The sequence below is a fragment of the Thunnus maccoyii genome, chromosome 6 (assembly GCF_910596095.1).
Source record: "Thunnus maccoyii chromosome 6, fThuMac1.1, whole genome shotgun sequence".
Taxonomy (NCBI): Eukaryota; Metazoa; Chordata; class Actinopteri; order Scombriformes; family Scombridae; genus Thunnus; species Thunnus maccoyii.
Genome location: NC_056538.1, coordinates 613050 through 621333, shown reverse-complemented (window position 1 = coordinate 621333; position 8284 = coordinate 613050). Strand labels below are relative to the sequence as shown.

Genomic DNA, 8284 nt, shown 5'->3' with positions numbered 1-8284 from the left:
GTGGTGGCCCAACACCTTACTAAGACACTTTATGTTGGTTTTTCCTTTTATTTGTCACCTGCCTGACTGTCTGTCTGTCTGTATGTATGTATGTATCAGTGGAGGCTGGTCCATAGAGGCAGAGGAGTTTGCTCCTCCTCTATTTTTTGAGAGGCAAGAGGGAGATCAAAATATAAAAAAGAATATTTGGTTGAAATAAATCATTACCAAATCTCAGTATTATATATCTATAAAAAAATTCTCTCTTCTTTGGAAAAAATACATTATTGAAATTCTGATTTAAATGGGGAAGTGGGGTGGGGAGTGGTGGGCAGAGGATGGGTGCCTGCTGTCTTCCAAAGGGCGAGATCTCTTGCATCGATTTAATCATCATCAATCAATCTTTATTTATAGAGTGCCAAATCACAACAAAAGTCATCTCAGGGCACTTTTCACATAGAGCGGAGGTCCATTTCACAAAGCAGGTTTAGTGAAAACTCAGAGTTTGTTAACCCTGAAATGATGAAAACTCTGAGTTTTCCATTTCAAAAAGGGAGATAACTCAAACCAGAGAAAGAGGGGTAACTCTAGCCTGTTTCAGAGAGAGAGGTAACGTAAGCTCTCGGTCAGTTACCGTAGCAACAGACTCTATGAACCTAACCTGGTTGGGACCAGGTTTTTCTCAATGAACCTTGAGTTTCTCTCTGTCTCCGCCCTCTTTCAGAGCCACACACTCCATTTGATTTCCACATTCATTCAGTCAGCAGGCGAGTTTTGGCGTAGTTCTGCCGTCTGTCATTTAAAAAAATCATTAAAACAATCAGAATCAGTAGGCTATATTAGAAGTCAGTTAGGCACAGTAGGTGGCGACTTTTTTCACCATCATGGCATGTCCATTTGATAATGATCCCGTGGATGAAGGTGCAGCATTACTGCGCAGAGAATTAAATAGGCCTATTTGTTGGGAGATAGTTATCAGACCGCGCATAGATGTTCTGGCATTTCCAGACCATTATCTTTTTGAGCGCTACCCTTTCACGTCACAGTCAATCATCTACATACACAACCTAATCCATCCTTACATTTGCAACATAACAAATCATAGTCATGCCCTCACATCCCAGTAGATATTGTGCGTCACACTGTGTTTCTTTGCAAATGGAAATTTTTTGTATAATGTCGGAGATGCTGAGCACTTGAGTAAGGCAACTGTATGCAGGGCAGTCAGAAAAGTGTGCCTCGCCCTGAAACGGCTTTTACCCATCTTTGTCATTTTCCCTGGACACAAACCTGTCAGAGCCATCAAGGAGGAGTTCCACAGGATTGCAGGTGAATGATGTAGAGATCTGTTAAATTAATTTTAAATTATACTCTGTTAATGGCATTGTGCTGCAACCTCAGACTGGGATTAGTCATTTTAATTTCTTTTAGGATTTCCCAGTGTGATTGGCTGCATAGATGGCACACACATTCCCATCACGGCTCCCTCACATAATGAAGCTGATTATGTGGATAGGAAGTCCATTCACAGCATAAATGTGCAGGTACATGTAGATTGAAGTTCAACTAACATCTGTCATTCTCTGCACTGTCAAGATCATATGTGATGCTGCATACATCATTTCTAATGTGGAGGCCAAGTGGCCTGGGTCTGTTCATGACTCGAGGATATATCGTGAGTCTAACCTGAGCAACAGACTGCAACGTGGTAAGCATAGCCTAAAGATTTGCACAATATAATTCACTTGTCTCCCTCCTTTAATACACTAATGTATTCACTATACATTACAGGAGAGTTTGATGGCCTTCTGCTGAGTGACAGGGGTTACCCATGCCAACCCAGGCTGCTGACCCTTACCCTGACCCTGAACCAGGCCCCCAACAGAACTTCAACCGGACTCGTTGCAGGACGAGAGCCCGGGTGGAGATGTCTATAGGCCTGCTGAATGCCCGTTTCCAGTGCCTATGTCACCTCAGGGTGACCCCTGAGAGGGCCTGTGATATTATTGTGGCATGTGTTGTTCTTCATATTATTGCCACTATTAGAGGAGAGCAACACCCTGTCCTACAAATTGAAGACCCTGATGATGACGACCCCATCCACCTGCCAGCTATCCAGGACAGCAGTACAGTCAGAGACACCATATGCCATAATCACTTTAGAGTTTAAGTCACCATCGTCACCACCACAGCAGTCAAATAAAGCCATAATACACATTTAATTTGGTCTTCTTTATTTCCTACAAATACAAAGGCTAGTTTAGTTAACATTCAAATCGTTAACATAATTAACATAATTCACCTGTAACCATGCACCCACCTCTAACTTGTGCTCCAGTATTTCAATTTCCAGATCTGCCTTCCTAATCTGGTGGTCCAAGTACAGCATTTCTTTGTCAGTTTTCTGTATTTTTTTCAGCAGGTGTATTCTGTAAAGCATAGGAATACATAAGGAGGTCATTAAATTATACAGTTGCACATGAATTCCACAGAATGAACCTCTGGTGTTTACTGAACATCTATCTTACTGTGTCAATCTGTGCAGTGGAAGTTGAGGGACCCTCCTGCTGCTGCTGCCCAGCCATGCTCTGTTAAAAAGGATGAGAATGTGTTAATACTTCAGTGTAGGCTAAATGTCACTATTTTCCACCAGAATGGTAAGAAATGTGAATGGGAAGAGAACTATCAGTAACATATCAAGATGTTACCTCTATAGGCCTTTCTGTATCCCCCTCTGTAAAGGCAGCAGACAGTTTCCTCGTCCTCTTCATCCTAGATGAGTGATATGTTTCAGTATACTTAAACTACCATTTGGCAAAATCTTTGGAGTATTGCCTACTTACAGTTACAAGGTCTGTTGTGGCGCGAGGGGGATCCACCAGGCATATAGCACCATCAGAATCTGTTGGGAAAAAAGAAAAAAAAAGACATGAAAGGGAAATAAATATTTGTATGAATAGGCTAAAAAAAGATATATAAGCCTAGGCAGACTACATTTTATAAAGGCACTTGTGTCTTGGGGGGTGGGCTCAGAGGATGAGCTCCCTCCAGGGATTCCCTCAGCCACTGGCCTTCCTAAATTCTGGCTTAGGGCCAGCTCCTCTGCCTCCATTAGAGGTGGTGGTGCTGGGCCACCACCCGTTTTACGGGCATCTGCCTTCTTTCTGTTGGCTGAGTAGAAGTCTGTGTTAGTTTAAATACGCTTAATTATTTAATAGAACATGATATGGATGAGAAGACATTTGTGTTTGTGAAACCAGCGTTATGTTGGGGATAAAACTGCAGTCAAACAGCCACTTAATATTTACTTAACAATGTAAAACATGATGAAAATGAGGTACCCCCATGAGATTATGCTGAGGTCTTACCTGTTTGAACAATGTTTTTATATTTCATCTTGAGCTGCTGCCAAGTGCGCTTCTCCCCAGCCGGATTGCACCTAAATGAAAGAAATTAATAGGCTATACCATTCAAGCAGTTTCCCCCTGTATTATTGTGATTGCAAAGGACTACATATAAACTTACGCATTGACCCGAGCAGCAATTTTCTCCCACGCCGTCTCCGTCTCTTTCGCAGCTGCAGCAGTGTTGCACTTCTTTTTGAAAATGTGTTGAAACTCGCCATATGAGCGCATTAAGATTCCAGCGGGGTAAAAAACACCGCCCTCCTCTTCCCCTTTGCCATGGTGACTCGTCGAATTGGGGCTCCATTGATGCTGGCTTTTTATAGTTGTGGTGCACGCGCTTAACTCAAGGTGAAACTACTCCGAGTTGATTGAACTGACTCAAATCAGCTGTTCTGGAACCGGAAACTCAGGGTTTCCTATCTCAGAGTAGATCAACTCAGAGTTCAGGATTAGACTAAGAGTTTGTTGAACCTGCTTTGTGAAACGGACCCCAGGTCAAGACTGTACTCTTTAATTTACAGAGACCCAACAATTCCCCCATGAGCAAGCACTTGGCGACAGTGGTAAGGAAAAACTCCCCTTTAACAGGTAGAAACCTCAAGCAGAACCCGGTTCTTGGTGGGCAGCCATCTGCTTTGACCGGTTGGATTGAGAGAGAGAAAGAAAGAGGGAAAGGGGGAGGGGGGGGGCAGAATAACAACAATCATAACAATAACAGTAACAGCAGCAACAGCAGTAGCAACAGCCAGGGAAGGATGCCAACAGGACTGCGAAGGACCGCGAAGGCTCGGCCTGCAACCCAGGGTTTCCTGCGAGATGAGAAAGCACAAAAAATTCTGGGGAAGAAGCAAAGTTAGTGACATGCATTGATGTTACATGAATGCATACAGATGGAGAGGAGGAGGAGGAGAGAGGCTCAGTGCATCATGGGAAGTCCCCCAGCAGTCTAGGCCTATAGCAGCATAACTAAGGGCTGATCCAAGGTGAGCCTGGTCGGCCCTAACTATAAGATTTATCAAAAAGGAAAGTTTTAAGCCTACTCTTAAACACAGAGAGGGTGTCTGCACCCCGGACCAAATCTGGAAGATGGTTCCACAAGAGAGGAGCCTGATAACTGAAGGCTCTGCCTCCCATTCTACTTTTAAAGACTGTAGGAACCACCAGTAAGCCTGCATTCTGGGAGCGCAGTGTTCTAGTGGGATAATATGGTACTATGAGCTCTTCAAGATATGATGGTGTCTGACCATTAAGGGCTTTGTAAGTTAGGAGAAGGATTTTAAATTCTATTCTAGATTTTACAGGAAGCCAATGTAGCGAAGCTAAAATGGGAGAAATGTGGTCTCTTTTTCTAGTTTTTGTCAGTACACATGCAGCTGCATTCTGGACCAGCTGGAGAGTCTTTAGAGACTTGTTAGGGCAGCCTAATGATAAGGAATTGTAATAATCCAGCCTAGAAGTAACAAATGCGTGGACTAGTTTTTCTGCATCTTTTTGGGACAGGATGTGCCTGATTTTTACGATATTACGTAAGTGAAAAAAGGCAGTCTTTGAAATTTGATTTATGTGGGAGTTAAAGGACATATCCTGATCAAAGATAACTCCCATATTCCTTACGGTGGTGCTGGAGGCCAGGGTAATGCCATCCAGAGTAGCTATATCATTAGATAATGTGTTTTTAAGGTGTTTAGGGCCAAACACAATAACTTCAGTTTTATCTGAGGTTAGTAGTAGAAAATTGCAGGCCATCCAGGTCTTGTCCTTAAGGCATGCTTGGAGTTTGTTTAATTGATTGGTTTCATCAGGCTTCATTGATAAATATAGTTGGGTATCATCTGCATAACAATGAAAACTTATGGAGTGTTTCCTGATAATATTACCTAAAGGAAGCATATACAAGGTGAATAGTATTGGTGCAAGTATAGAACCTTGTGGAACTCGGTGTCTAACTTTTGCCTACATGGAGAATTCATCATTAACATGTCCAAACTGAAATCGGTCTGATAAATAGGACTGAAACCAGCTTAATGCAGTTCCTTTAATGCCAATTAAACGTTCCAGTCTCTGCAAAAGGATTTGATGGTCAATAGTGTCGAATGCGGCACAAACAAGATGACCGAAAGCCACAAATGGACGTTATGACATGGATACTTCATCTTCATGACAGAAAGAAGTAGACATCAGATAACATGAGTCAGATACAGCTTCTCTCTCTCTGTCTCTTTGGTCTCTAATTTCATCTCTAATGGTTAAATCTCTCTGTGGATGTTGTGTGAATTTATCTCCTTAACAAGAATGCAGTAGAGATCATATAATGTGCTGTAGGTAGTTTGCTTGTTGAAGTTACAGTGAGCTAATTGAGTGTCTGTTCAGTCACCTGTTGATGAGTGTGATTTGTGAATGAGTGTGCAGGAGGTCTGGCTGCTTGTTGTGACATTTCTTTCAGTTCATTTTTAAGCTGAGCTGCATATTGAGTAAGAATCTTAAAGTAATTTTTTACTGTGAACCTACACTTTTAGATCTGTGAATGTTTTTAGTGTTCAATCTTTCTTGTATTCAGCACTGATCTGTATCTGTATCAGATTATAAACTCTGTGGTACTTCTTTGTTTAGAAACAATATGTATATGCTAAATGTCTTTAAATAAGCAGCCTTTTCACCACTCAGGGGTTTTTGTTTTTGAAAGCAAATTGTTTTATTGGCATATGAAATTGCCCCAGACCCCTCCGATTTCATCAGGTGAATTATAGTTTTTCTCTAGTTATAGTTTAGTTATAGTTTAATGCGGTTTGTTGTAAGATTCCATGTTGGTTTTCCTCCTGTCCTCATATAAAAAAAAAAACCTTATATGTATATATATATATATATATATATATACACACACACACACACACACACATACATACATATATATATATATATATATATATATATATATATGATCCATGAAGTCTAGTTTTAGTAACAGATCCATGAATTTGATGGCTTATCAGATGCCAAAACACTGCAGAGTAGTTTTAAAACTATCTTATCTTTCATTGTGACAATTGTGAGGTAAACAGCAGAACTAGGGCGTTCACATTAAAAAGTAGGCTACCTTGAATGTAGGCTTTGCTAGGTGATGTTATGTTGCTGTAAAAATGCATTTGTTTTGGAAGAAGAATAAAAAGAAGAAGAAAAAGAATTCCTTCAAATCACAGCTCAGTGCTCGGGCCCTAATGATAATAATAAGTTTTGCTGGACAACTCTGCGTTTTTGCCAGAGCCCTCTGCATTAGCACCCCCACTGCACCGAGAGGGCTGCGTATCTCCACACAAGGCTGATGTTTGTCTGAAAACAGCTCCTTTTCTACCACAAGGAGTTTCTTCATACACATGGTCTTGAGTACCTCTAAATGTATGCACTTTCTCACAAACAAGAAGAAATTAATGAATCACATTCTACGCGTGGAGTAGTCACAGTTTACCCAGAAAAATGTGAGTATGCTGGCTTGCTAAATGAACCCCCTGGTTCTCACTGACACTGAAGTAAGTTAGGTTGCCAGACACATTTTGAGAATTTACAGTAGTTGTATATGTGTTGTATGGGGGGGAGTGTGTTTGTATGCTCCTGGCATAGTCATTATGTAATAGAGCTATTGGTGGCTGCAGGGAAACATACACAGGTGCAGTATGTGAGACGCATGCAGGAGTGTGTTTGTTTTCAGCCAGCAGAGATACATTTTGGGGCGTGTGTCTGCGCGCAAGCGTGTGTGTGTGTGTGTGCGGTGTGGGCAGCTGCTTGCTCGATTGAAGATGACTTCTCTTGCTACAGACCTGACCTCATTAGCACTCTTCTCCATTCTATGTGTGAGTGTATTTGTGATATGTACAGTGTACAGTGATATGCAGCCATTAATGGCATTCAGTAGGGATCTGGCTTGAGTATAACATATCTGTTCTTCACACTGAACACAACGGTGGCTGACAGCTAAAGAAAGAACACATCTTCACCACTTTGACAAAACACGTCACATTTAGAGAAACAAACTCAGCAAATAAATAAAACACGAGCAAATAAAGAAACATGTTAGCTCTGTGAGGCTGTACTTAGGTACTACAATGTTTTAGGCTAAATGCTAACATCAGTATGCTAACATGTGCACAATAACAATGCTAAAATGCAGATGTTTTTATTTTTATTTTTACCATGTTAATCATCCTAGTTTATAATAAAATTTCCTTAAACACAAATGAGGCTGATGGGAATTTCTTTCATTTTGCATATAGGTCTTCATAAACCAAAGTGACAACAGTTCCTCCAGTGCAGTACGTGAATGTCTGTACCAAATTTCATGACAATCCATCCAATAGATGTTTCAGTCTGGTCCAAAGTGGTGTATCCATAGAGCCAGGAATAGCACTGGTTGTTTGTTCAAATACCTAAATCAACATAAATTGACATTTTCCTGACAAGACCCTTTGGATTTATGGCTCTTTTATGTAAGGAGCAAAGAGGAAATTTGTCAGGAGAACGAGGTACATGGATCAACAGAGTGTGTGACTTTGACAGTGGATACTACTATTGGTTTTTCTGTTTCCCACCAATTCAGTTACCCGACCTGCATTTCAGGAACCAGAACCAGGGTCTAAATTAAGTTATAGGGAGATCACTTCCAGTATGACCCTCATGCGGTGAAGATGGTTGTTGGAGCCTCTCCATGCTTTTTAACCCTTTCAAGAAGTAGCTTATCAACACTAGAACTGTTCTACTGACCAACATATTGTGCTTGGAAACCAGAAATGCCTACGCACCACAAGAAAACACAAGTTGTTTTGAGTGATGAGATGGCAGAAAAGTCTGACAAGGCTAGCAGTGACGATGAGGGTAGCATGGCTACCATGAGTGCTACCAGCACTCCT

General features: G+C 41.3%; 1 pseudogene; it reads left to right on the top strand.

Annotated features, from left to right (window-relative positions):
* The first annotated feature begins 779 nt into the window (after positions 1-779).
* On the top strand, positions 780-1916 carry LOC121898866 (annotated as a pseudogene).
* Positions 1917-8284: the final 6368 nt, after the last annotated feature.